The sequence below is a fragment of the Jaculus jaculus genome, chromosome X (genome assembly GCF_020740685.1).
Source record: "Jaculus jaculus isolate mJacJac1 chromosome X, mJacJac1.mat.Y.cur, whole genome shotgun sequence".
Classification (NCBI taxonomy): Eukaryota; Metazoa; Chordata; class Mammalia; order Rodentia; family Dipodidae; genus Jaculus; species Jaculus jaculus.
The window spans coordinates 41,428,165-41,453,509 of NC_059125.1; the positions used below are offsets into that span (position 1 = coordinate 41,428,165).

The 25,345-nt window shown below is 51.9% G+C and overlaps 1 protein-coding gene across 3 annotated transcripts in view; it reads right to left on the minus strand.

The window, feature by feature from the left end:
- Bcor (BCL6 corepressor) overlaps positions 1-25,345 on the minus strand; it is a 138,232-nt gene that overhangs the window by 87,608 nt on the left and 25,279 nt on the right. Inside the window, exon 1 of one of the 3 annotated variants that reach the window (XM_045140103.1) lies at positions 15,227-15,374. The exons of 1 other annotated variant lie outside the window; for it this stretch is intronic. The gene's annotated coding sequence lies outside the window, so the exon portion shown is untranslated. Of the gene's footprint in view, positions 1-15,203; positions 15,375-25,345 lie in introns of those variants that run through there. One more of the 3 variants, XM_045140100.1, reaches the window with a different exon arrangement.

Below are 25,345 nucleotides of genomic sequence, written 5' to 3' on the forward strand. Positions count from 1 at the left end.
CTTGACTCTCCCACCTCGCGCTTCCACTGATAGATTCCTCTGATTGCAGTCACTCCGGGCAATGGTGATTAGATTCCATTAACTGTGGAAATCAATTGAACAAGCAACCTTTCCTTTCTAAAGAGAAGGGCCAGCTTCCAGTGCTTTGGCTTAGAGATGATCGCTTTCTGAAGACATACTCAGGGATCCTTCCCACATTGTTCAGGGACAGCAAGAGAAAGGATGGGTAGGCCTGGGGGGAAGAAGCCCAGAAAAACAGTTGGAATCTTCACCCCTCTGCCACATGTCCAGAAGAGCCAGCAAAACTAGCTGAAGGGCTAGTTGGCAGTCAAGTGCGAGAGATTCATGCCAATCTGAGACATGCGCAATTTTCCAGGAATACTTGCTGGCTCTAGGGGTCTCCTTTGGTCTTTCTCTCCTGTATTTCCCTGCATGAGAAGCCCAAGAAGAAAGAAAGATCTCCATCTTGGCCTCCTCTCCCAGGACTGGCATGGCCTGTGGCCCATCTTCCCAGGTCTCCTGAGGTTGATGGCAATGACCCAGAGGCCTCTGATGCCAAAAGCAGGCACCTCAGGGATGCTAATGTGTAATTAGCACATGGATTTATTTAAATTTAATCTAAAACAGAAGATTCCACCAAAGGCAGTTTTATCGTTTGATATATGTGTTTGTATATACAAGTGTCATAGCTAGAGATACACAGTTTTGGTTTAAGCCATCTGCTTCAGATTGTACTGCTCTTCCTAATTCTTCCTCCCACCCTATGTCTGTATCCTGGTGACTCTGCAATTCATCCCACTAGGGTGGGGTATTCTCCCCCACCCCACTGATCTCACAGAATTTCCTTCAGCCAGTAGGGATGTACAAGTGTCAAGTTCTGAGTACAAGACTTGAGAGTCAGTGCATTGCACACTCTTGAGCTTTTGCCATCACTTCAAGAGCAAGCCCCAGGTATTCATCCACAGAGGATTAGGGATCTAAACCCAACTGTTGCTTGGGGTCAAGCCTTGTTAACAACCAAACACCAGTGACTCACAAGAAATAGCCACAAAAAGTAAATGTTGGGCTGGAGAGATGGCTCAGTGGTTAAGGCGCTTGCCTGCAATGCCTAAGAACCCTAGTTCAATTTCCCAGGACCAGATGCACAAAGTGATGTATGTATCTAGAGTTCATTTGTTACAGTAGCTGGAGGCCTTGGTGCACACATTCTCTCTCTCGCAAATAAATAAATAAAACTTTTAAAAGTAAACACTGAAACTGGGTGTGGTGGCGCACACCTCTAATCCCAGCACTCGGGAGGCAGAGGTAGGAGGATCGCCGTGAGTTTGAGGCCACCCTGAGACTGCATAGTGAATTCCAAATCAGCCTAGACTAGAGTGAGACCCTACCTCCAAAAAAAAAAAAAAAAAAAAAAAGGAAACAACGCCTATCCTTTGGGTGGTTACACAGCATCAGTGCAATAAGAGATGGCTGATACACCACCTAAGCACATTTCTGACTCATAATGGACCCTCCACCACCTAAAACAACATCCCATATGTCTCTTCCTTTATTTACCCCTTGAGTGCATGGGGCATGAGCATGTGTATGTGTGTGCTTTATGCACACCCATGTGAAGGCAAGGGCAGGACATTGGATGTCTTCCTCTATCCCTCTTCTATTTCCTTGAGGCAGAGTCTCTCACAGAACCTGAAGCTCATCATTTTTCAGTTTCACTGGCTGACTAGCAATTCTCTTGTGCCCCGCACCGCTCAGTGCTATCGTTACAGGCGAGTGTGGACATGTCCAGCTTTTATTATAAATATTTTTTTGGTTTATTGATTTATTTGGCAGAGAGAGAAAGAATGGGAGCACCACAGCCTCCAGCCACTGCAAACGAACTCCGGACGTATGTGGCCCCTTGTGCATCTGGCTAATGTGTGGGTCCTGGGGAATCGAACCTGCGTCCTTTGGCTTTGCAGGCAAATGCCTTAACTGCTAAGCCATCCCTCCAGCCCCATGCCCAGCTTTTTACGTGAGTGCTGGGAATTGAACTCAGGTCCTCAGGCTAGCCCATCAAGCACTCTTAACCTCTAAGCCATCTTCCCAGCTCCCCCTCTTTTCAGACAGGGTTGCATGTAACCCCTGTCCTCACAAGCACCATGAAGTTTTGATCCTCCTGCCTCTAGCTCCTGAATGCCAGCATTACAGACATATGCAACCACACCTTATTTTTTAATACTTTTGTGTTTATTTACTTATTTACTTGAGGGGGGGAGGGAGAGAGAGAGGAAGAGGCAGATAGAGAGAATGGGCACATCAGGTCCTCTAGCCTATGCAAAGAAAATTCCAGATGTACGCAACACTTTGTGCATTTGGCTTACATGGGTACTGGGGAATCAAACCTGGGTAATTTGAATTTGCAGGCAAGTGCCTTAATTGCTAAGCAATCTCTACAGTCCCTTTATTTTTTAAGGGTGGGTCTTGCCTGGCATGGTGGTTCATCCTGTAATCCCAGCATTTAGGAGACTGAGGCAGGAAAATGGCAAGTTTCAGGCTTGCCTATGTTACTTAACAAGGTCAAGTCCAGCCTAAGCTACATTGGAGAAAGGAGCCAGAGAAAGATAGAGTCGGTCTTTAGGGTGAGTCACCCATGTTAGCTCTCAACTCCTGCACAGTAGCAATCCTCCTATCTCAGGCTTTCAAATAGCTGGGACTACAAGGCATATGCCAGCATGCTCAGCTAGAATAAAACACTTTGTGGGGCTGGTCGTGGTAGCGTATGCCTTTAATCCCAGCACTCAGAAAGCTGAGGTAGGAGGATTGCTGTGAGTTTAAGACCAGCCTGGGACGACAGAGTGAGTTTCAGGTCAGCTTGGGCTAGAGTGAAACCCTACCTCAAAAATAAAAACAAAACAAAACAAAACAAAACAGTTGGGCGTGGTGGCGCACACCTTTAATCCCAGCACTCGGGAGGCAGAGGTAGGAGGATCACCGTGAGTTCAAGGCCACTCTGTGAATACAGAGTTAATTTCAGGTCAGCCTGGACCAGAGTGAGACACTACCTCAAAAAAACCAAAAAAAACAAACAAACAAACAAAAAAAAACACAAAACAACCAACCAAACAATAAATAAATAAATCTTAGGCAGAAAATTCTGCGAACAGGGAAACCTTCATATATTGTTCAGAAGGCAACTAAATTTCTGCATCCTATATGAGGGGCTGACCTCAACCTTAGGAGGTTTGTCTGTGTGTCAGTTCGCTGAAGTGGCAGGAAAGACTTCAAAGGGACTTAAGTACCTTCCAAGAACTGTCAGAATGTTGACTCTTTGGCATTGTGCCAGCATCACACGTTAATTAAATTATATGGCAGAAACACTACAATGTCAAGGTCAGACATTACAGCCGGTAAAGTTTAACATTAGGCACAGCATTTTCTAGCACAGAGCAAAGTATACATTTAAACAAATTCCTTTATCTTTCCCCAGGCCTCTCTGCCTCTGGCTCTGAAGATATTCGCCATTTAACACTTCCTACGGGAAGCATATCCCACACACTTTTGTTAGGTGTGTAAGGGGTGTCCACAAGATCCTCTAGCTTGCCGGTGTGTGGGGGTGGGGGAAGGGTATTGGGGATCATACCTGCTTGCTCAATGGGACCCTCAACTTTGTGAACTCAAGGTTCTTTGTGAGTCCAGTCTCTCTCCTGAGGTTAGAAGAACATTCTTGCTGGGTCTGGGTGTAAAAGCAACTGCTAGTTTCAAGATGCTTCTTTATCGGCAGGGCAGCAGCTAGACAGATTATAAAAGTGGGAGCAGGAGGAGTGGCTTCCGCGCCAGATGTCATCTTTTCTTTCTTTCACTCCAGTACTTGGGGATGGGAACCCAGGGCCTCATACAAGCTAAGCATACTCTCCACTATTTATCCCATCCAAATGTCTTTTTCAGGCTGACCTGGAATTCACTATGTAGTCTCAGGGTGGCCTCGAACTCTCAGTGATCCTCCTACCTCTGCCTCCCGAGTGCTGGGATTAAAGGCATGCGCCACCACGCCCGGCTCCATCCAAATGTCTTAAATGAGTCTGGCCAGGGCTGGGAGCATGGCTCAGCAATAGAGCATTGTCGAGCAAGGCCCTGGTTCCAACCCCAGTACCAGAGATTCAATATAAACAAACAAGTGAGTAAATAAAAGCAGGACTGGAAACTCTCCAAGAGTGGGTAAAAACTGTCATGGGAATCCCCTGTCATTTGTATGCCTGAGTACTGACAAGCCACATTTCTGGGTTCCTCTTGTCTTTTGCAGTTACCAATGAAAACTCCAAGGCCATTAATTTAGAGACAAAACGCTTATGTTCAAGCACTAAACTGGGCATGGTGTCACGTGTCTTTAATCCCAGCACTGAGGAGGCCGAGGTAGGATTGCAGTGAGTTCAAGGCCACCTTGAGACTACAAAGGAAGTAAGTTCCAGGTCGACCTGGGCAAAAGCGAGACCCTACCTTGAAAAGGAAAAAAGGGGGGAGGGGCTAGAGAGATGGCTTAGCGGTTAAGGCGCTTGTCTGTGAAGCCTAAGAACCCGGGTTTGATTCCCCAGTATCCACATAAGCCAGATGCACAAGGTGTCACATGTGTCTGGAGTTCGTGTGCAATTCGGCCCTGATGTGCCCATTCTCTCTCTTTTACTCTATCTCTCTGTCTTTCTCTCTCAAATAAATAAGTAATTAAATAAATAAAAAGCACTAGAGCAAGGTTGATACCAACCAAATGTATTTAAGTCTCAAGCCCCCCCCCCCAACCCCTCATGAGTACTTTCTCAATGCCAGATACTTTTTAAAAGTGTGATATGGGGCTGGAGAGATGGCTTAGCGGTTAAGCGCTTGCCGGTGAAGCCTGTGGACCCTGGTTCGAGGCTCGATTCCCCAGGACCCACGTTAGCCAGATGCACAAGGGGGCTCACACATCTGGAGTTCATTTGCACTGGCTGGAAGCCCTGGCGCACCCATTCTCTCTCTCTCTCTCTGCCTGCCTGCCTTTCTCTCTGTCTCTCAAATAAATAAATAAATAAATAACCACAAAAATAAAAAAAAAAAGTGTGCTATGCCCAACAACTAATTTAATCTTATCAGCATCATAAAATGGGTCATACTAACACTCCCTTTTTCAGGGATAGACAAACAGTAACTGAGACCAAAAGCAACTCCCTAAAGTCACACAGCGAGGCTATGGCAGACGTAGGTGTTGAACCCAAGCAAGCTAGTGCTCATACATTAACTATCATGTTGTCTTGGCTCTTTGTTTTTGTTTGTTTGGTTGCTTGTGTAACAGCGGTTCTAACCCTGTAGTCCAGGCTGGACTTGCGCTTGTGGTGGTGGTGATGCCCCTGCTCCAGTCTCCCTGAGTGCTGAGATTACAGGTGTAAACCACAAGGCTTGGCTGTTGAATGATAGGAGCCTAACTGAATGCTTGCTATACACAAGGCACGCAGATAAAGTGCTTGGGAGCTGGAAGGAAGGGTGACAACCAAGCACCATATCTAAGGAGGTAAAGTATTCCTAAGTAATGCTTAAGATAAAGTAAAACTAATTCAGTCCTTTGAAGGGGTTTTGAATTCTTTCCAAGGGTAGATATGTTGAATACACATAGTACTTTTGAAAATCTCCCTTCAAGCATGGGTGTTCATTGTGCTGATCTTTCCATTTTTCTGTGGGTTTGGACTTTTTCAAGAGAATGTTTTATTTTTAGGCTGGGGGAGAAAGAAGGCAGGTTGAGCACACTTTTAATTATTTATTTATTTATTTGAGAGCGACAGACACAGAGAGAAAGACAGATAGAGGAAGAGAGAGAGAATGGGCGCGCCAGGGCTTCCAGCCTCTGAAAACGAACTCCAGACGCGTGCGCCCCCTTGTGCATCTGGCTAACGTGGGACCTGGGGAACCGAGCCTCGAACCGGGGTCCTTAGGCTTCACAGGCAAGCGCTTAACCGCTAAGCCATCTCTCCAGCCCTTGAGCACACTTTTAATCCCAGCACTCAGGAGGCTGAAGTAGGAGAATCGAGGCCAGCCTGGGCTACAGAGTCCAGGTTAGCTAGGCTAGAGTAAGACCCTACCTAGAGAAACCAAACCAGGGCCGGGCGTGGTGGCGCACGCCTTTAATCCCAGCACTCGGGAGGGAAGGGTAGGGGGATTGCCGTGAGTTCGAGGCCAGCCTGAGACTACATAGTGACTTCCAGGTCAGCCTGGGCCAGAGCGAGACCCTACCTGAAAAAAAAAAAAATTATATATATATATATATGTATATATATATATATGTTTTCCTTTCCTCCTTCAAGATAAAATTGACCAAAAGAATTTTTTTGTTTGTTTTTCGAGGTAGGGTCTCACTCTAGTCCAGGCTGACCTGGAAGTCACTATGTAGTCTCAGGGTGGCTTTGAACTCACAGCGATCCACATACCTCTGCCTCCCGAGTGTTGGGATTAAAGGTGTATGCTACTACGCCCGATAAAAGATTTTTTTTTTTTTTTTAAAGAACCAGCCTGCACAGACTACCCTGGAAAGTGTTAGCAGGAGCAGTGGCTACCTGCAGACAGGCAAGGGAAATAAAAAGAAAACTTAATTCCAGGTCAGCCTGGGCTAGAGCAAGACCCTACTTCAAAACAACAAAAAACAAAACAAAACAAAAAACACTTTTATTTTTCTTCCATGCACAGGTGTTACTCAACAAGACATAGTTGTCTAGATGGAACCAGGGAAGAAAACAAAGGTCACCAGTTGTTAAGAGCACTGCCTGAGAGACCACTTGAGTTCCACCCCCAGGACCATATAAATAGCTGGGCCTGGTCACATGTGACCGTAACCCCAGTGCCATAGGGAAATGAAGACACCCCCGCCAAACAAACTCTAGCTTAAAGGAGGAATGAGTGAAGCCAGGCATGGTGGTGCATGCCTTTAATCTCAGCACTTGGGAGGCAGAGGTAGATCACTGTGAGTCCGAGGCTAGCCTGGGCTAGAGTGAGATGCTACCTCAAAAAAAAAAAAGGGGGGGGAGCCAGGCGTGGTGGCGCACACCTTTAATCCCAGCACTTGGGAGGCAGAGGTAGGAGGATCGCCGTGAATTCAAGGCCACCCTGAGACTACATAGTGAATTCCAGGTCAGCCTGGACTAGAGTGAGACCCTACCTTGAAAACCAAAAAGTGGGGGGGCTGAAGAGATGGTTTAGTGGTTAAGGTGCTTGTCTGGAAAGCCAAAGGACCTAGGTTCGATTCCCTAGGACCCATGTAAACCAGATGCACAAGGCCGCATGTGTTTGGAGTTCATTTGCAGTGGCTAGAGACCCTGGCACATCCATTCTCTATCTATCCATCTGTCTGTCTCTCTCTCTCTGAAAGAAAGAAAGAAAGAAAGAAAGAAAGAAAGAAAGAAAGAAAGAAGGAAGGAAGGAAGGAAGGAAGGAAGGAAGGAAGGAAGGAAGGAAGGAAGGAAGGAAGGAAGGAAGGAAGGAGGGAGGGAGGGAGGGAGGGAGGGAGGGAGGAAGGAAGGAAGGAAGGAAGGAAGGAAGGAAGGAAGGAAGGAAGGAAGGAAGGAAGGAAGGAAGGAAGGAAGGAAGGAAGGGAGAGAGAGAAAGAAAGATGGAAACAAGACTAATGGTGCAGAATACCTGCCAGCCAGCATTCCTTTCTGTCAAGAGTGCACATGGGGCACCGCATGTGCATACACACATGCATATACCACACACACAAATACATGCAGAGACATTACACACATACAAGCATAAAGAAAAAATTCTAGCCTGGTGATATTTATTCCAAAGGCTGAGGCAGAAGAGTCTTGAATCCAAGACCAGTCTGGGCAATGTGATAAAGTGACTATCTCAAAATAAACATTACAAAAGATCGGGGCTGGAGAGACGGTTTAATGGTTAAAGCACTTGCCTGCAAAGTCAAAGGACTCAGGTTCGATTCTCCTGGTCCCAAATAAGTGAGATTCACTTATTTGATTCACTTATTCAGATGGTGCATGCATCTGGAATTCATTTACAGTGACTAGAGGCCCTAGCATGCCCATTCTCTCTTTCTCTCTCTAATAAATAAAAATAAAATTATGGGGCAGGACACGATGGTGCACACCTTTAATCCCAGAACTAAGGAGACAGAGGTAGGAGGATCACCATGATTTTGATGCCACCCTGAGACTACATAATGAATTCCAGCTCAGCCTGGGCTAGAATGAGGCCATGCCTCAAGAAAAAAAAAAAAAAAAAAAAAGGTGGACGGAGAAGACAAACACCCAAGTTTGTCCTCAGACATCCACACGTGCACCATGGCAGGCATGCTCATACTTTTTTTTTTATTTTAATTTTATTTATTTATTTAAGAGCGACAGACAGAGAGAGAAAGAGGCAGAGAGAGAGAGAGAATGGACGTGCCAGGGCCTCCAGCCACTGTACTTGTGCATCTGGCTAACGTGGGTCCTGGGGAATCAAGCCTTGAACCGGGGTCCTTAGGCTTCACAGGCAAGCACTTAACCGCTAAGCCATCTCTCCAGCCCATGCTCATACATTTTGCTCACAATATACATATCCGCACAATTTTTTAATATTTTATTTTTATTTATTTGACAGAGAGAGAGAGAGAGAGAGAGGGAGGGAGAGAATGGGCACGTGAGGGCCTCCAGCCACTGCAAACAAACTCCAGACATGTGCGCCCCCTTGTGCATCTGGCTAACGTGGGTCCTGGGGAATCGAACCTGGGTCCTTTGGCATTGCAAGCAAGCGTCTTAACTGCTAAGCCATCCCTCCAGGCCCAAACATAAATTTTTTGTTTGTTTTTTGAGGTAGGGTTTTGCTCTAGCCCAGGCTGACCTAGAAAATTCACTATCTAGTCATATTCTGAACTCAAACTCACAGGGATCCTCCTACCTCTGCCTCACAAGTGCTGGGATTAAAGGTGTGCACCACCACACCTTGCACATAAATTTTTAAAATGTTTAAAAAGAAGAGCTTGAGTCTTGACAACTTGAAGTATCCCCCAACAGTGCTTTGCATAGTGCTGGACAGACAAGAGGGACTTGAGGCAAAGTTTGTGGAATGAATGACTGAATCACATTCACCATACATTAAAAAAAAAAATACTATATTTCTGGGCTGGGGAGATGGCTCAATGGATAAAGCTCTTGTTGTATAAGTGAGAGGACCTGAGTTTGGATCCCCAGAATTCATCCGTGCAAAGCTGGACACTGCAGCCTGCATTTATAATGCCAGTGCATATCTATGTTAAGATGGGTAGCTAAAAGGGGAGAAATCCCTGAATGCTTGGGAGCCTGTTAGCCTGACATATGCAATAGTGAACAAGAGACCCTGTTTCGAACCAAGTGGCTGGCAAGGACCAACATTCTATTTATATGTTGTCCTGCCTCCATAGATATGCAGTGGCACACTGGAACCTGAACTACACACACACAAACACACACACACACTCACGCACACACACGGGGGAAAAAAAAAAACAGACGCCTGACACACAACACCTATGGGTAACTTCAGGGACATGGGTGTCAAATGACAAGTCATCAGTGCTTCTCAGCCTCAACATACATAAAATGTGATCAGGCTTTTATGGTGTATGAGACAGTGACCAAGCGTTCACAACTGCCCAGTGTGGATGCTCAAGGCCTGAAGCTTGACTCCAGGCCACTCTGAGGAGCCAGCCAACGATTCTCCTCTTGGCAACACATTCACTCACATATGCCTAGAACTCTCCCCCTGAACTTGACCTGAGAAGGGGTGACCTGAAAGAGCTACAGAGGGACTACAGGGCTTCTTGGGATTTGGGCCAGCTGCGGGATGGGGTGCCCAGGTTTGGGGGGCAATGGTGCCTGAGTAGTGGGCTGAAGAGGGCACCCTGCCAGCTCTAGCTGGCCCAAAGCCAGAAGTCTGACTGAACTTGGGCCAGCTCTGTTGGCCCACAGACTCTGTAAGCTGAACTGCTCCAGCACTCCTAGCCTCTTTGTTTTCACTTCCCTACAGTTCCCCCTTAAGTGTTTAGGAATGCGCTTTGAAGGTTGCAGCATGTTTTGCCTGTGCTTAGGGAAACCAAGAGGAGAGGCTGGGCCCAGGCCAGATGGCTTGAGGGAGGGCACCTGTGATCACATAGAGAGCGCCCCACGGGGCAGGTGGAATCCGGAGAGGGGGGACACGGACCTGAGTGGAGATGCACTTAAACTGGCTCCAAATTCTCTGCTGGGAGACTTCTCTCACAGTGCTAATCCTTGGAGATTCCCAGGTTTGTTTTGGAAGGGAGGCAGTATTCCCTTACCTGCACCGGGAGAGCCTGCATGTGTTTGTGCGTGTGTGTGTGGGGGGTGGTTGTGTGCTGCTGGGGCTAAAATACTCTCTTGTTGGTCCAGGGCAAGAATGAGAAGTGCAAGGCGTGTACTGGCTACAAAAGCAGCTTTCTTGATTAGAGTGGGGGGGGGGAAGGGGGGAGTAAAGTAAGGCTTTCCAAGGAAGGGGAAATGAAGGGCTCATATGACCTCTCCCACCATCCTGAGAGAACAATCTTGAAGGTCTAGGTGGTTAGTTCTAGTGGGCTCAGCTCTGTTCAGAGGCCCAGGTAGAGGGGTTGCTCACTTCCCTCCTGCAAACTAGCCGTCAGCTATGGATCACAGTGGAACCCACAGTAGTTGGATTTCTCTCCATCTCCACTTGCTCATCCACTGTCCTTTAGGTGGCCTTTGTTAGAGTTCATATAAAAAGATCAAGTCTGGAGAGACTGCTCAGTGATTAAAGACACTTGCTTGCAAAGCCTGCAGGTCCAACTTCAAGTCCCCAGTACCCACATAAAACCATATGCAAGAGTGGCACATGCATCATATGGAGTGCATTTGCAGTGGCAAGAGGCCCCCATCTCCCTCCCTCCCTCCCTCCCTCCCTCCCTCTCTCTCTCTCTCTCTCTCTCTGTGTGTGTAAATGAATTCAGAGACCTTTCTAATCTCAACTAGCATGGGCTAGCAACAGAAGAGAAAAACTGAGAGCAAGAGTGAGGGAAAGAGAGGCTAGCCAGAGAAAAGAGACTGGGAAACCACACACACATACCAAATAAACAAGAATCGTTTTTGAAAATGAGTCTCCCCTGCTGGATAGGGGTGGGGGGGATCATGCTCAAAGTCCTTGTGGCCCCACCAGCAAGCGCTTAATAAATGCTAAAAGACTAAGATGCCAGGTCTCTTCAGCTGCCAAGAGCACTCTGGGTCTTTCTGTAACCAGAAGTCACCTTTCTCCTCTGACTCTGCTAAAGTTTGGTGCTCACTCTGTGTTGTGGTCTCACTTTTTACCACTGATAAGTGACCTTGACCTAGTGCTTTCACCGTCTGAATCTCCACTGGGTTAAACAAAGTTCAAACTCCCTGGACTTTTCTATGAGATCTGCACACCCAGGTGTTTGCTGGCTGTCACTTTATCTCTAGGTCAGGTCATTTGTATCCTACCTGGGCCCTGGTCTGGAGCTGTAGATCTTGACCTGTGCTTCTGTGATCGGCTTAATTTCTCTCTCTACACACACACACACACACACACACACCCCTAGTCCTTGTTTTTTGTGGTTTTTTTTTTTTTTTTTTTTTTTTTTTTACATCTGTTCCTTTCTGTCCCCACAGCCATTCATACTGTCCCACCTCCTGGGTAGGCGGGTTCATGGCACAATGTTACTGGGTACCTTAGGCATTTTTCTGCAGCCAGCATTGTGTGTCTTAAACCCTACTGGACCTTGCTCCTGACTGGTGATGGCTTGGAACCTGTGTAGAGATGTGTGGGCTCTGGATCCGCCCCCGATTTCCATTTCTCCTTCTTTCAGCCCAGGCCCTGCTTAGAGTAAACAAAGTGATCAGAGTCACTTTCCCTGCCTAGGTAATGGCTGTCTATTCTCCCAGCTCCCTCTCAGCCTCCGTATTTTTCAGTGCACACTGTCCTGGATAGAGTTTAATTAGGCACCAATGCACCCAGGGGCAAAAACCAAGTACCCCTCTCAGGTTGAGCAAATGGGGCCCAGGCCCTATGAAGGAGCCTATAGCCAGCCTCCCCCGGCTGGTAAGTGACGGGCTGCCAGCAGGTAGGGGAGGCTGTCCGTTCTCAGCTAATGATCGCCTTAGGCGCCAAGTGATGGAAAATCCAGGCAGGCTAGCAAGCTGCAGGGCGCAGCCAGGGACAATTGTATGGACCAGTTTAACACAACAGTGGGAGGGATGGCAGAAGTAATGCTGTGTGCTTGTGTGTATGTGCGTGCGTGTGTGTGTGTGTGTGTGTGTGTGTGTGTGTGTGTTGCCCAGTCTCTTTTCTCTTGCTGGCCTCCCTGCCACCTTTCCCTCACTCTTGCTCTTAGTTTTTCTCTTCTGTTGCTAGCCCACGCAAGTTGAAATTAGAAAGGTCTTTGAATTCATTTATTTGTTTTAATAAAGACAGCATTTTTAAGCAGCATATTTGCAGCAATTGAGTGTTAAACTAAACACTAAGCCAACGAAATGTGTTAGGGGAAAATGAAAAGTCAGTTTACAAGAAACATATAATTAACGCGTTCTTTGACTTTCCAGAAGCCGTTGTCTGGCACAGGACAAGACTCAGGAGCCATAATCAACTCCAATAAAATGGAGGCAAAGTGGAAACAAAAAAGTTTGGAGTGGTAAACAAAGGCTGAAAAGGTGATTCTTGGGTTAGAATAAACGTTTCAAAATGCATCTTTTGTTTCCTACTGTTTAGTCAACAGCCATTTTCTCCTTTCCAATAGGAAATCTCCAGTTCTGACTATACCTGTTACGACAGAAGCTGAAACCTGGAGAGGGTAGGGGAGAAGGTACAAGGTACCCGCAGGAGATGCACAGGAGTTTCTGGGGGCTGATAAATCCAAGCTAATGGAAATTACTATTGCACAACATGGCAGCCTTCACATGGCCTGACTTCCAATAAATTGTTCTCCTCCTCACCCCTTGGAGAAAGTGAAATCAGACTTTCAATAATCTCATATGGTGATGATCAATCAAAACCCAGAGGAGAAGGCCAATTTATCGAAACTGTATCTGTTTCATTGGGTGGCTAAAACCAGGGAGCCGAGAAGAACACTGTGCTAGCCCCCAAATACAAATGGCCAAAAAGCACTGCCTGCACACATGGGGTCTTTTCAAAGGGATAGGACTCTCCACAGAGGTCTGTGTTGGGCTCCTCACTGTGTTACCTGCCTAGGGGGAAAGTGCAAGGGTAGACCACATCAAAGCCATTTCTTTCTATTATCTGTTGGCTCTTTTAGTGGAGTTGCCATCTTTCTTATTTGTTTTATCACCACTGAAGTTTATTTACTGAATTAACTTTTAATGGACCCTCGACTTTGTTCTTCAGAATCAGCTCCTAATACTCAGTCCTTTTTAGCTAGGCCCCCTCCAGCCTTTGTGATCAGCATGCCTTTGTGACCCGCCCTTACACTCTTCAGTCCCAATCCTGGAGGTGATGGCTTGGCTCAGTTAACTCCTTGCCTGCTGGTATCTTTTTTTTTTTTTTTTCCCTGTAGCTACTAATCACCTCCTTTTGATCACTGCCAAGTTCTCAGGTTGAAGGAAGGAGAAAGGACCTCTTGACCACTCTGCCTGGCTTTCCACATGAGCCTGAAAATGTCGACAAATTTGAAACATCTGCAGGACCGCTTTGGTCTGATTGCTAAAATATGCCGACCTCAAGCCCCCTCCTCCCGCCCTTTTTAATCTGTTTCATATTCACAAATTAAGCATTTAGTCTGGGTAATAAATCAGGGCGGTTTACGAGGCTCACACGAGACAAACAAGCGAGAAGGGCACAACACAAGCCCCTGGAAGCAGAGCTGCGAGTCAGGAGCTCCACGCGCTGGAACGCTGAGAACAGCCTTGGCACGCCCCGACACGCCGCCTGCACCCACACTTTGGCAGGTCCCAGAGCGGGCGGAGTGGAAGGTGTAGAGCAATCCCAGCCTGGGCCAACACCCCTGAAACCTTCCACAAGAACCTAAGGCACTAGGCCCGCCTCAGCTCTGGGCAACGAGCCCCCCCCCCTCCGCCCCTCAGGAAGCTGCCTCAGGCAAAAGCGACACCCTCACTTGATGCGAGAACGCGCGCGCGCGCGCGCGCACACACACACACACACACACACACACACACACACACACTGGTGGGCCCATTAAGCCTCTCTGCAGAGGAGGCTGAATCCCCTCCCCCACCTCTCCCATCCGGCTGGGCTCTGCCTTAAAGATCCCAGGCCTACATCAACCAAAGAAGCAAGATTCCCCTGTAATGGCCACGTGTGACCTCTGCACTTCTTCCCAGGTTTCGATCCCAGTAGCCACAATGCTACTTTCAGATTTAAACGGGCGTGGGGAGGGGGGTAAAAGGCGCCTTTAGAGTGGATCAAGGCTTACAAGGGAGTTGGGAACGGGAGCAAAGGCACAAACAGCTCAAGCTCCGCGATGCAGAAACCCTGGCCCGGGCTTTAGTGACCACCCAAACTCACGGTCTCAAATCTGTGTTTCCCGCCCTCCCCTGAACATCAGGGCGAAGCGGACCTGAACCCGAATTCTTGGGCCAGTCTCAACCCAGGAGGACCAGGAGAGACGTCCCTTTGGAAGGGAGGGGAGCTCTGGGGTCACCTCAACTGGGCTTCTTTCTCCCTGCTGAACTCAAGTTCCCTATTGACTCATGTTGTTGATGCTCTCATGGGATGAGACGAGGGAGATGCCCGGCGGGAAATCAGGAAGCCCCAGCCTAGGAACCATCCCGGACCTAGAGGGAGATTATAAAGGAAAAAATTCCCTAACCCGCAGCCCAAAACACACGTCGCTCTTCCTCTTTCCCTAGCACACATTCCGACTGCGAAAGCCATTACCGCCGGCGCGCGAGAGACTTTTTAAATATTTACAGCCCGCTCTCCACACGGTAGCCTGATCCATCTTGTGGGCGCGGAGGCGGGGCGCGGGGCTCCGCTGTGGCGGAGGAGCCGAGCCCGGGTGTGTGTGTGCGGGGGGGGGGGGGGAGGGAGCTCTAGCTCCTTCCCTCCGCGATGCATGGGTCCTCCCGGAGCCCTCACCTCGCCGCCCCCCCCCCAGGGGGGAGTAGACCCCAGACTGTGCGCCGCGCGCCCGGGGCCCTAGCCGGGCCCGAGCGGGCGGGGGCCGGCGTCCGGGAGGGAGGGAGGGCAAAGGAGGCTGATTTAAAGGTTCTCACCAGGAAGCGAGCGAGGCACAGACCTGAGAGCCGCCGCGCGGTGAAATCCGAGGAGCTCTCTTGGCGAGGAGGGGCTGTCTGAGGCCATTTATCTCTCGCCAGAGTGGAGGCTCGGCTCCCACACCGCCCGCGAGTAACAATGGCAGCGAGCAGCAGCTCTGCACGCGCTTCAGTGCATGAATGGATTGCGGAAGATGCCAGCGCTCCGCTCCGCTCCGGCGGCTCTCCGAGCGCCCCCTCCCCGCCCCTGCGGCCTCCCTCGGCCCTCGTGGGCTCCTCACGCCTCGGGCTTCGCAAGTTGGTCCCCACGGCGTGGTCTTTCTCGATCGACCAAGCCCACCCTCCACCCCTCCCCCTCCCCCTCCCGTCCGCTGTTCGCAGGGCCTTGGCACCTTGCCATCCAGTGTCATTAGGGGCTGAAACTTGACACTAGCCTGCTCGGCCTCCCCGACGCAGACACCCCCTCAAGGCTCACTCCCTCTTTCGTTGCCCTCGCCCCACGCGGCAAAGTTTACTTTCAAGGAGTTAGACCGCGTTTCCGCCGAAAATGCCAACTACGTTCGGGCCTGGGGTGGAGGGGGGCGTTTTAGAGTGTCACTGGACCTGGGGCCAAGGATAGGGGGTTCCCAGGTCGCTGGCCTTCAGCTCGGTCACTTCCGGCCAGTGCCTCCCACCCACCCACGTTTGGACAACTCATCCACCCCAAGTGCCGGGCGTTTGGCACATGCGCCTGAACTCGACACTCCGACCCAAACCCACATGTCCCACCCATCAACTTTCGGGTTAGCGACAGAAGAGTGTGCTCATATTCACGGGCGCTAACAGTCTCTCAAGAGTCGAAAGAGCTCCACAGACCGAGAGGTCAGCCGCAGAAGTGTGCCACTAAGAGTGTGCAAAGGAAGTCTCATTACCCGCCCCCCTCCATCATCGGTTTCAGCCTGGGGCAAAGAGCAGCAGGAACACAGCACACCCTAGACTTCGTGGTGATGGTGGTAGGTGGGGAGAGGAAATGTTCCTTGTCCCAGAGTCTTAGATGAGTCTTCTGCAGCGAGGCGGGGGAAGGGCTCAAGAAGGGGATACCCGCAGCGACCCTAAGGGGATGCCAACTAGCCCGCGGAAAGAGGCAGAGCTGAGCCCAGGTTTAGGGCAAGTGGAGCACATGCACGCAAAGGCGCGCTAGGGAAGGCAGAGCGCGACCAGCCTTCCCAGGAGCCTGGCAAGGACAGGCGAGATGCTGGCATCGAGACAAAGCGGGAGAGGAGGCTCAGCCGCAGACCCGGAAACGCAAGCAGCAGCAGCCGCCCGAGCCCCAACGCGAAGGCGTGCGCAGCCGGTCCTGCCTGGCATATCCCCATTCACGCGCCCAGGGACAGACGCGCACACCGCTGGGCCTGCTGCCAGCGTTGGTCCGTCGGGCCTGGGCTGGCTAGGCGTGCGTGTTTGGACCTTCCCAGCAGATGGAGGGTGTTTCTGGGGTGGTCTTCATGAGCGCGGGGCCCTTCTGCTGAGCACCTTTTTTTTGAGCCTGGGACAGACGTTTGGAGCAGCTCAGTACTTTCTCAGAGCCTGGAGCATAACCCCAACAGTGCTGCCACGGGCCACGGAATTTCCATTCGGGCTTTCCTGTGGCAATATCCTTAAGGCACTTACCCAGTCTTTGATTCGCCAGCAATCAGGAACTAAGCTGGGCTTCCCTTAAGGACCAGCAGTGTAATGAGGGAAGAGGCCCAGTGCAGGTTCTCCTAGCCCACCGGGGCTTCCCCTCTCCCAGCTTCTGCTTCCCTCTGCTTCTCAGGCAGTGGCCTCTCCTGCCTCAAATGAAACCATGGGCTTTCCCTCTGCTGCTGAGTTTGCACACAGTGTCTGCACCCACAAAGGAACACACACATGGTGGTTCTCACCCTTCCTATCTCCCTGCTAGGAGTCCTCGAAACCTGATTGCCTAGCCAGAGAGCAGAGTTAAGTAGAGCAGGGAGCCTGAGAGGCCAAGTGGAGGTGACTGAATGGAGGACAAGGCCCTTAATGGGAAATGGGCTCCTGTCTGAGAAAGAAAGCAGCCAGGAGTTACAGCCTGCTGGAGAGGGGGAGCAGAATGGGAAAGCCAGCACGAATCCTTCAGCCTGCCTATGTGGGGTCTGCAGTTGACAAAAGCCTTTTCCCTGAATATTATCTCCGAAGTGTCAGCCCATCCGCCAAGCTGTGGGAGAGCCAGGGCAGATAGCCTTACCCCCAGGGGCAGAGGAGGGAAACAGGCCCAAAGGTTAAGAGAGGTGCACGCACACTAAGGCCTGTGAGCTCAGTTGATGGAGGAAGCCCAAGGCTTGGGGTTTCCTGCTGAAGTTCACTTTCCTGCTCCACAATCCTGTGTGCGTGTCTGGGTGAGTGTGTAGAGGGGAAGGGTGACTGCTGGCCAGGAACAGACATCCAGTTAGGGAAGTCCAGGAAGGAAGGACACAGCCCCACACCTTTTCCTCTGCCCAGGCCTCACAGCAGTCCCAGCTCTTTCCACCACAGCACAAAGCTGACCTCCAAGCTGCCTGCCCAGGCTCTGTAAGTGCCTCCTGGTCCCTTCAGCGGGGGCTACTCCAGAGATCTCAAGTCCTTCTTGGGAGGCCCAGCTCTGCTCAGCCCTTCTCTCTGTCTGTCATCCCTGCCCCCCAGCCTGGGCTGCAGGATGCCTTGCGTCCAACTGCGGTTTCCGGGCAATAAAACAACTATTAAAGTCTCAGGCACTGCTGGTGATTTGCATCACATCCTCTCGTGCATGGATTCAATATTTAATACACAATATTGAATACGGATATTAAAAATCAATAGCTGAGGACCCCTGGGGAGGCGGCACAGTGCGATTCTGCTTCGGGAACAGAACCAGCTCCTTGAAAAAGGCAGGAAGGGCAAGTTCAGTCAAGCTGAGCCAGGCACCAGAGGAAGTGAGGAGTAGTGGATGCATCTCAGAACCATTCCTAACTTGAGCTAAAGGGAAGCCAAGGGAATGGTACGATCCTCGGTTTTACTACTTGCAGGATGGGTGGGGAAGGAAAGGAGGGTTAATTTCCAAGCATAGAATCACTTTTTTGGCTGCTGTTTGCATGTTGGTTTGGTTGGAATGAAGGCACTTAACTTTTCCCACCATGATGGCTCCTTTCCTGGGCCTCAGGACATCCATCACCTCAGGCCCCATGGGGAGCTCTTGGCATAAGCTTTCATGAAGATGAAGTAAAAAAAAAAAAAAAAAAAAAAAAAACCTGAATGCCTGAGTTACAAGGTCTTCTGAGGCACCATCAGCCTTCAGGACAGAATCCATCAGGTATGGTGACAGCGGAGGGTGTGGGGGGAGGTGACAGAGGTAAAGGGACAAGAGGAAACTGTGACACGCAAGCCAAAGCCAGAATCCAGATTGTCTATTAAACAGCCAGGAGACGAGCTCCCAGGATATGTAACTATCATTTCAGGAATGAAGAGGAATACATATCACGCTTTTCTTACCAAAACATAGAAATATACTTTACCCTAAACAAAACAAAGCCTATGAACTGGATGGGGTGAAGGAGAATAAATATCTTTCAGAGAAATCTTTTTTTTTTGGGGGGGTCCAGTTACAGAAAGGAAAGAGAAATTGACAATGGAAGATACAGTTAGCTTATCTGATTGGAAAGGCCTGCAGAACTTTACATGCCAAAAAACGAAGTGGACTTGACCTACTGAAGTGTCTGCCATCTTACACACCAAGTTATAATATTAATTCCATAGATTTCTTTTCCATCATAGCTTAAATCAATATGGACTGAGTGGGGACTCTTGCTCTGGTATAAATAGATTTGAAGGACACCTAAGGAAAACCTCATAGTAGTCATTTAGATAAAAGAAATTAAGAAGAGAGGTGTTGGGAAATGACAGTTAATGCGTCTGTGGCCTCCACTCTTTGTTCCCTTAACCGTTGTCACAGAATCATCAAAGGGAGAGAGCAGACACCTTTCTCAGAACCCCAGCAGGAAAAGCAGCAGCTCCCTGGCTGAAGTGGGTGCCCTGGTTGGCACTCAACTCTCCTGGGAGTTTGCCTGTGTGTGTGCTTCTGGGCTGGGGACTGCTATCTTTGCAACCTTTGACCCTGGGCCTGTGAAGCCCACTAACTAAGATTTTACAGACATGTTCAATAGAGGGCAATTGAACTGCTGTGCCATCATCAGTAATCTCTTCCTAAATCTATCAGACTGCTTGGATTTCCACCTCAGCTACGAGGCCAAGCTCTGGGCCTCTTATAGAGACACTACAGTCCCAGACGCTTTACAGAGTGCATAGTTTGCATCCAGTACAAATATATGGGTAAGGCCGGGCGTGGTGGCGCATGCCTTTAATCCCAGCACTCGGGAGGCAGAGGTAGGAGGATCACCGTGAGTTCAAGGCCACCCTGAGACTACAGAGTTAATTCCAGGTCTGCCTGGACAAGAGTGAGACCCTACCTTGAAAAACAATATATATATATATATATATATATATATATATATATATATATATATATATATATATATGGGTAAGATGGGCCATGGCTGGTCAAGGGAGGGGTAGCACCAACGGCTTGGAGCTCATGCAGCTTGGGGAAGTTGTGCCACAGGAACCCGGAGGGTGACACATCCCCTCCCCCATTCCTGGTACTTCAACCAAAAGTGTAAGCAGATTGGTGGTGTTTGTGTAGGTGAGACTCAAATGTACAAGAGCTCTGCGAGGAAAGACCTGAACAGCAAGTCCCAAATGCTCAAGTGTAGACACGGATAGGGGACAGGACAGGATGGAGGGAATCGTCTTTCTGCCGCCACCACCTCACTCTTTTGTAATGTTTCCTGGAACTGAAGCTAGAGGCTCTCTGGTCTGTCACTACCTACTGGTGTAGCACCTTGAGGTCAAAAGCTTTATGCCAGGAGGTTCCTCTGGGTAGCACCAGAAGGAATCCTCACACTCCCACTAAGACTTCTACTGTCATGCACATAGAAAGATAAATGATACATAGATAGATAGATAGGTAGATAGATAGATGGATGATAGAGAATTGCTGGGGTGAACGCAGAGCCTGAAGCCAGGGTCAGTGGAGGCACTGTCCCCACCAACAACAAGTTGCCCGCGGAGATAACAGCTGTGGAAGGGGGAGGGGAGCCGCAGGCAGCCACGACTGAACGGTTGCGATCTAGAAAATTCAACAAGAGGACGCCGCGGTGGCGGCGGCTCCAATTAGCTGAGCCAACTGGGAAGGCAGAGAGGGAGAAAGAGGCGACGGCCCTGACGATCGTGCGGGGGCGAGCAGACGGGCGGGTGCGCGGGGCCTTGGAACTGCCCTAGAGGCTGTCGTAGGGCCCCTCCCGCAAGCTCTCCAGGCGTTTACACACAGTCCTTCCCACACGGGATCAAGTTTCAGGCCGTGCTGGAGGCGCTGGGGGCCGGCCCCCGGCCCGGGAGATGGGAAGAGCTGGAGCGGGATCTAAGGCAGCTCTGCACCGAGAAGGCCTGGCGTGTGTGGCCACAGCTAGTGCAGCCGTCTCTCCGGGGTGGGGTGGGAAGAAGTCCATCAGCTAGGGTGGCAGGGGCAGGTGGAACTTCCGGAGCGCTACCCAGAGGTAGGACCACCTCTAAGCTGCAAAAGTGGAGTCCTACATTCACTCCGGTTGGAGAACTCACCCTGGAAGGGGAGCAGAGAGTGTATGAACCTAGGCGCCCGGACGTCAATTGTGAACTCTTCACCCCTGCCCCCAGCGCCTTTAATACACTACTCGATCTAGTCCATTGTTGGCAGCAGGAGGCCTGTGGGCTGCAAGTACACAAAATTGGGAGACCTTGAGCCTCCCTGCGCGCCCTGGCCAAAGCCTAGGGCTTAGGGGCCTAGGGCTCTCCGCTGCACACTTCCTAGGAGCTGGCAGCCCGCGGGTGCCCCACGCTGTCAAGGGGCGGCAAGTGAGTTCCACCAGCACGGTGGCACACTGTAAACAGCCGCATGTTCGCCCTCCTAGCCCAGGGTGGGAACCTCACCCAAACACCAAATGTCCTCTGTCTCTCCAGGATGAGACTTATGAGGCCCAGCTTAGGAAGAACCCCCCACCCCAAGGCCAGTTGGGTCCTGAAATGAGTGTGCTGAACTTGCAGGGGTGCAGGGTGTTGCGGGGAAGGGAGAGAGTCAGCCGGTCCCCTCCCTGCTGAATATCTGCTTTGTTCCGGAAAACAAGGGAAGCATTAGGCTGCTTGCTGCCCCCGGGGAAACACAAAACTTCTTTTTGAATCTCGGGAAGGGCGGTTGACTGCATTACGGAGCTACCAAGACCGGCAGAGGAAGGGAAAAGCTGAGGGCGGGAGTAGTCAGGGAGACTTCCGAGAGGCCGACAGACCCAATGGGGGGGGGGGGGGGGAGAAGCAGCTCAGGGTGACCTGGCAGGAGACTCGAGAACCCGATTCATTGCGAAGGTGCCGCTTGAGTTCCAGCGAGCAATCCGCCAGGCCAAGTGGCGCCTGCCCAGCCGGCGGCCGTGCCAGCTTCCTGCCCGACCCAGGATCGAGGAGCAGTCCGGGACGCTACCGCGGACTGGCTTTGTATCGCAGTAGGGAAGCATGTGAGAAGGGGGTCGAGATGCAAGGAAAGCCCGACACACTGTCGCCCTGCTCTCCCGCACACAGTGGACTCAGACCAGTCGGTGGGGCGGAGGCTCTAGGCTTTCAACCCGAGGTGAGGGGCAAAGGCCCAAGGAGCCAGCCAGCGTTCAGGGAGTAGGGTCGGTCTGGGAGGCCTTTGGCCCACCGGCTCCCGTCCTGGCTCTGCTCAGCTGAGGATACCGGGTCAGTGTTGCCGGAACGAACAGGCAAGAAACCAAGCACAATCAAATTTGCCATCGCTCCTGACTGCCATCTCTTAACTTAGCTTATCCCCATATTCCAGGAAGGGAAGGACACCTAGGCTCTGCCCCAGCCCCCACGAGGTGCGCCCCTCGGTCTCGGAAGCTCACACTGCGAACCAGGGATTTTTTGTCCCCCTAACCAGTGTGCTCGTAGGGTTTCTAACTTCCTCTAAACCTCCCTTCTCGCCCCGAAAGAGTAGCAGAGAGGAAGCCAGCCGCTAGTGTGTGAAATGAAGACCATGTGTGAGGACGGCGGCATCGGAGTGCAGCCTGGGGGAAGGGGGTGGCGAAGGCCTCTGAGCGGCCCGGGGCTCCAGGTCGAGGCAGCCAGCGGCTCTGTTCGGCGTTGGGGACGCCGGGCTGCAAAGCAGAGGCCGTGGAGAGAGAGGCTGGGCTGCCCTCGTGGCAGGCAGCGGAGAGGGGAGTGCGGGGGCTGCCGCGCCGTGGGGGGCGGGGGCGGGGACGCAGCCGCGGCTTCCTGGGCTGCAGCTGCGACCCAGGGCGCAAGAGCAGATCGTGCTCGGCGGCGGCGGCGGCTCGGGCCCGCCGCGCTCGCAGCTGAGAATCAACAAAGGGAGGCGGCGGGCGAGCGGGGGAGGGGCGCTGCCGAGCGTTCAATGGCTGCTGTGGAATAATAAAAATAATTAATAATGATAATAAGAGGGGGGGAAAAATCCTCCGGCTTTCATGGCACTAGGTTTCCGTGTTGCTGCAGCGGGAAACGCGCTGTCCTTGAGGCGGCCTCTCTCGCCTGGCCTCCCCCTCCCCTCCCCTCCCCTCCCCGGGAACCGGGAAGAGAAAGGTCTGCAGCTGACAAATATTATCCATTCTCCCCATCGATCGCGGAGTGTACAGATGTGAGCGCTTGATGTGCCCGCGGAGTGGCGGATCCTCCCTGCTCTCGCCCAAGCTCCGCTCGCCGCCCCCCTCCTCCCCCTTTGTTCTCCTCCCCTTTCCCTCTCTTTAAATAGATTTCAGGGCGCTGCCTGTTGGAGAGCAGCTGGCGATCTCTCCAGAGAGGGAGAGAGAGGCGCGCCCGAGGTGCTCTGTCACCAGCCTCCCCTCCCCCACCTTGCTTTCGCGCTTTGAACCCACCTCCCCTTTCTCCAGTTTTCAAAACAGAAAACACCAGGAACACCCACGTCCACTGCACCGCGAACCTCTCAGAGCCTTGGGACGCCTCACGCAGTCCCCGTGCTGTTCCTTGTGTCTGTACGGGGAAGGGAGGATTGTGCAGGGAGGGAACCTAGCCCCCTGGCAGAAGATCCGAGGGTCGGGATCTTTCCCTGGCAGCCGCAGGGACCACTGCCTGGGTCATGCTAACGGGGTATAGCTTATCCATTAGGGCAAGTCGGAGAAGGCGGTCCTTTTATTCCTCTTTTGCAGATGGCAGACGAGGCCAGCAGTGCTTGGCCTCAAAGGGGCCGTCCGCTCAGCAAAGGGTTAACCCCGTGGGTCCATAATCGCAGACTCACACGCGCGCCCTCCGGGTTCACCATGGCCCGCAGTACACCCGGGACCGGGGGAGTAGCTGGGCTGGGGGGGGTGGCAGGAGGGACAAGCTTAACCAGGCCGCTGGACTGAGCCGGGGCCACCTCGCCGTCTGTCACTTAAATGATTGTCCGCCGCTCCGCTCAGTGCGGTCAGTACGGGCTGTTAACAGGCAGTTGCAATCAGTTTCCGAAAGGTCAGCCAAGGTCCTCCGGCTCTCGCAGACGGAAGGCATTACGAAACCGCTTTTGTATCTGCAGGCACTTTAGAAAAAGAAGCCAGGAGGGGCGCACCGCAGCGCCGCCGCTTCGGAGAACCAAGGGAGAGGGGTCGCGGGCGGTGGGGAAGGGGGAGTCTGCATCCCACGGCCTGGGCTGGGAGTCATGGAAATCACCGGCTAGGTGACCTAGGCCCTCCGTGTTCCGAGGGGAAGGGCTGCAGGAGAAGGAAGTGGGAGAGGCATCCTGATCCCCCTATCGCTCGGCCAGCGTCCCACACCAGGACCTCCAGGGGGATGGTGGCTTGGGGCGTAGAGAGACCCCATTGCCTCCCGGACTCTCCCCGAAGTCAGAAGGTGATGGGGCGGAGGGTGACGGTGTGGTGGGGGTGGAAGGAGACCCTCGCCAAGCCAGCGAGTCCCCGCGCAGTGTCTAAAGACGCTGCCGCCGCCGCCGCTAGAAGTCGTCCATCAGCAACCGGTCCAACCTGCCAGTGATAATGTGCGATCAACACCAAATCACCCCCGCCAGGCGCGATCCATCATCACGGCGAGCCGCGGGCCCGTGTGAGGCTGATTCGCAGCTGAAGGTGTGGGGGGGTGGGGGGGAAACGACCCGCAGAGCAGGAGGCGGTCTCCCAGCACACCAAGGCTCTGTGTACCTTGCTGCCCCTCCCAGAGACCTGCACCTAGGCAATCAGAACTCTCCAAGTTCCCCAACAGCGGAGCGCAAACCCAGTGGATCCGGAGTTCCAGGCGCGGTCACTTAGGAGTCCGCGCGTGTCCTCAACGCACTGTTACCCTGGTCACACCCTACGAAGCCGTCCCTTTCTTGGAGCTGCCCTGCCCGTCCCCTCCGCCTCCTCCGAGAAAGCGTGGCTGGCGGGAAATTAATATTTAATATCGTGAAATTGATTAAAGGGCTGGAAGCCGGCGATGGGGTGGGGGGAAGGGTAGAGACTCTGAGCGTAATTAAAGATCTGAGAGTCGTGGCCGCTTCTTGTGGGCCCGGGCCGCACGTGGCCTTTGTGAAGCCAAGGCCATGTCGCGTGGGGCTGAGCCCAGTCAGGGCCTGCTAAGCCCAGTTTCGGGCGCTTACTGGGGTGTGTGGGAGGAGGGAGCTTCTGGGAGATGGCAAGTAAGCTTAGGACACCTGGAGCTGAGTGGAGAGTCGCCCCTCCCTTGCCTGTCTGAGCTGCAGGCCCATCTTGGCATGAGCGGTAGATTGATGCAGCTCTTCGAAGTTTGTTGGGCACCGAATCCCCTTCACTGCCCTGGAGGCCTGTGACCCATAGCTCATGCGGCTCTTCGCTCTAAACCCTGCTAGGAGGCTGCTCTAAATCCGGGACATGACTCTTCCGGGCCTCTACTCTCACTTTGGCCAGAGAAAGGGCCGTCAGGTCCTGCAACTAGAGGCCGGGCGAGGCTGCCCAGGGTTCCCGCGATTCTCTCAGGTCCAGACCCCACTCCAGACCACTGATGCCTGGGGCAGCTTAACTCGTTCAGCTGCATGGCAGATGGGGCCTGGTGCTCAAGGCTGCTGTCTCCAGGGAGTCCTCACT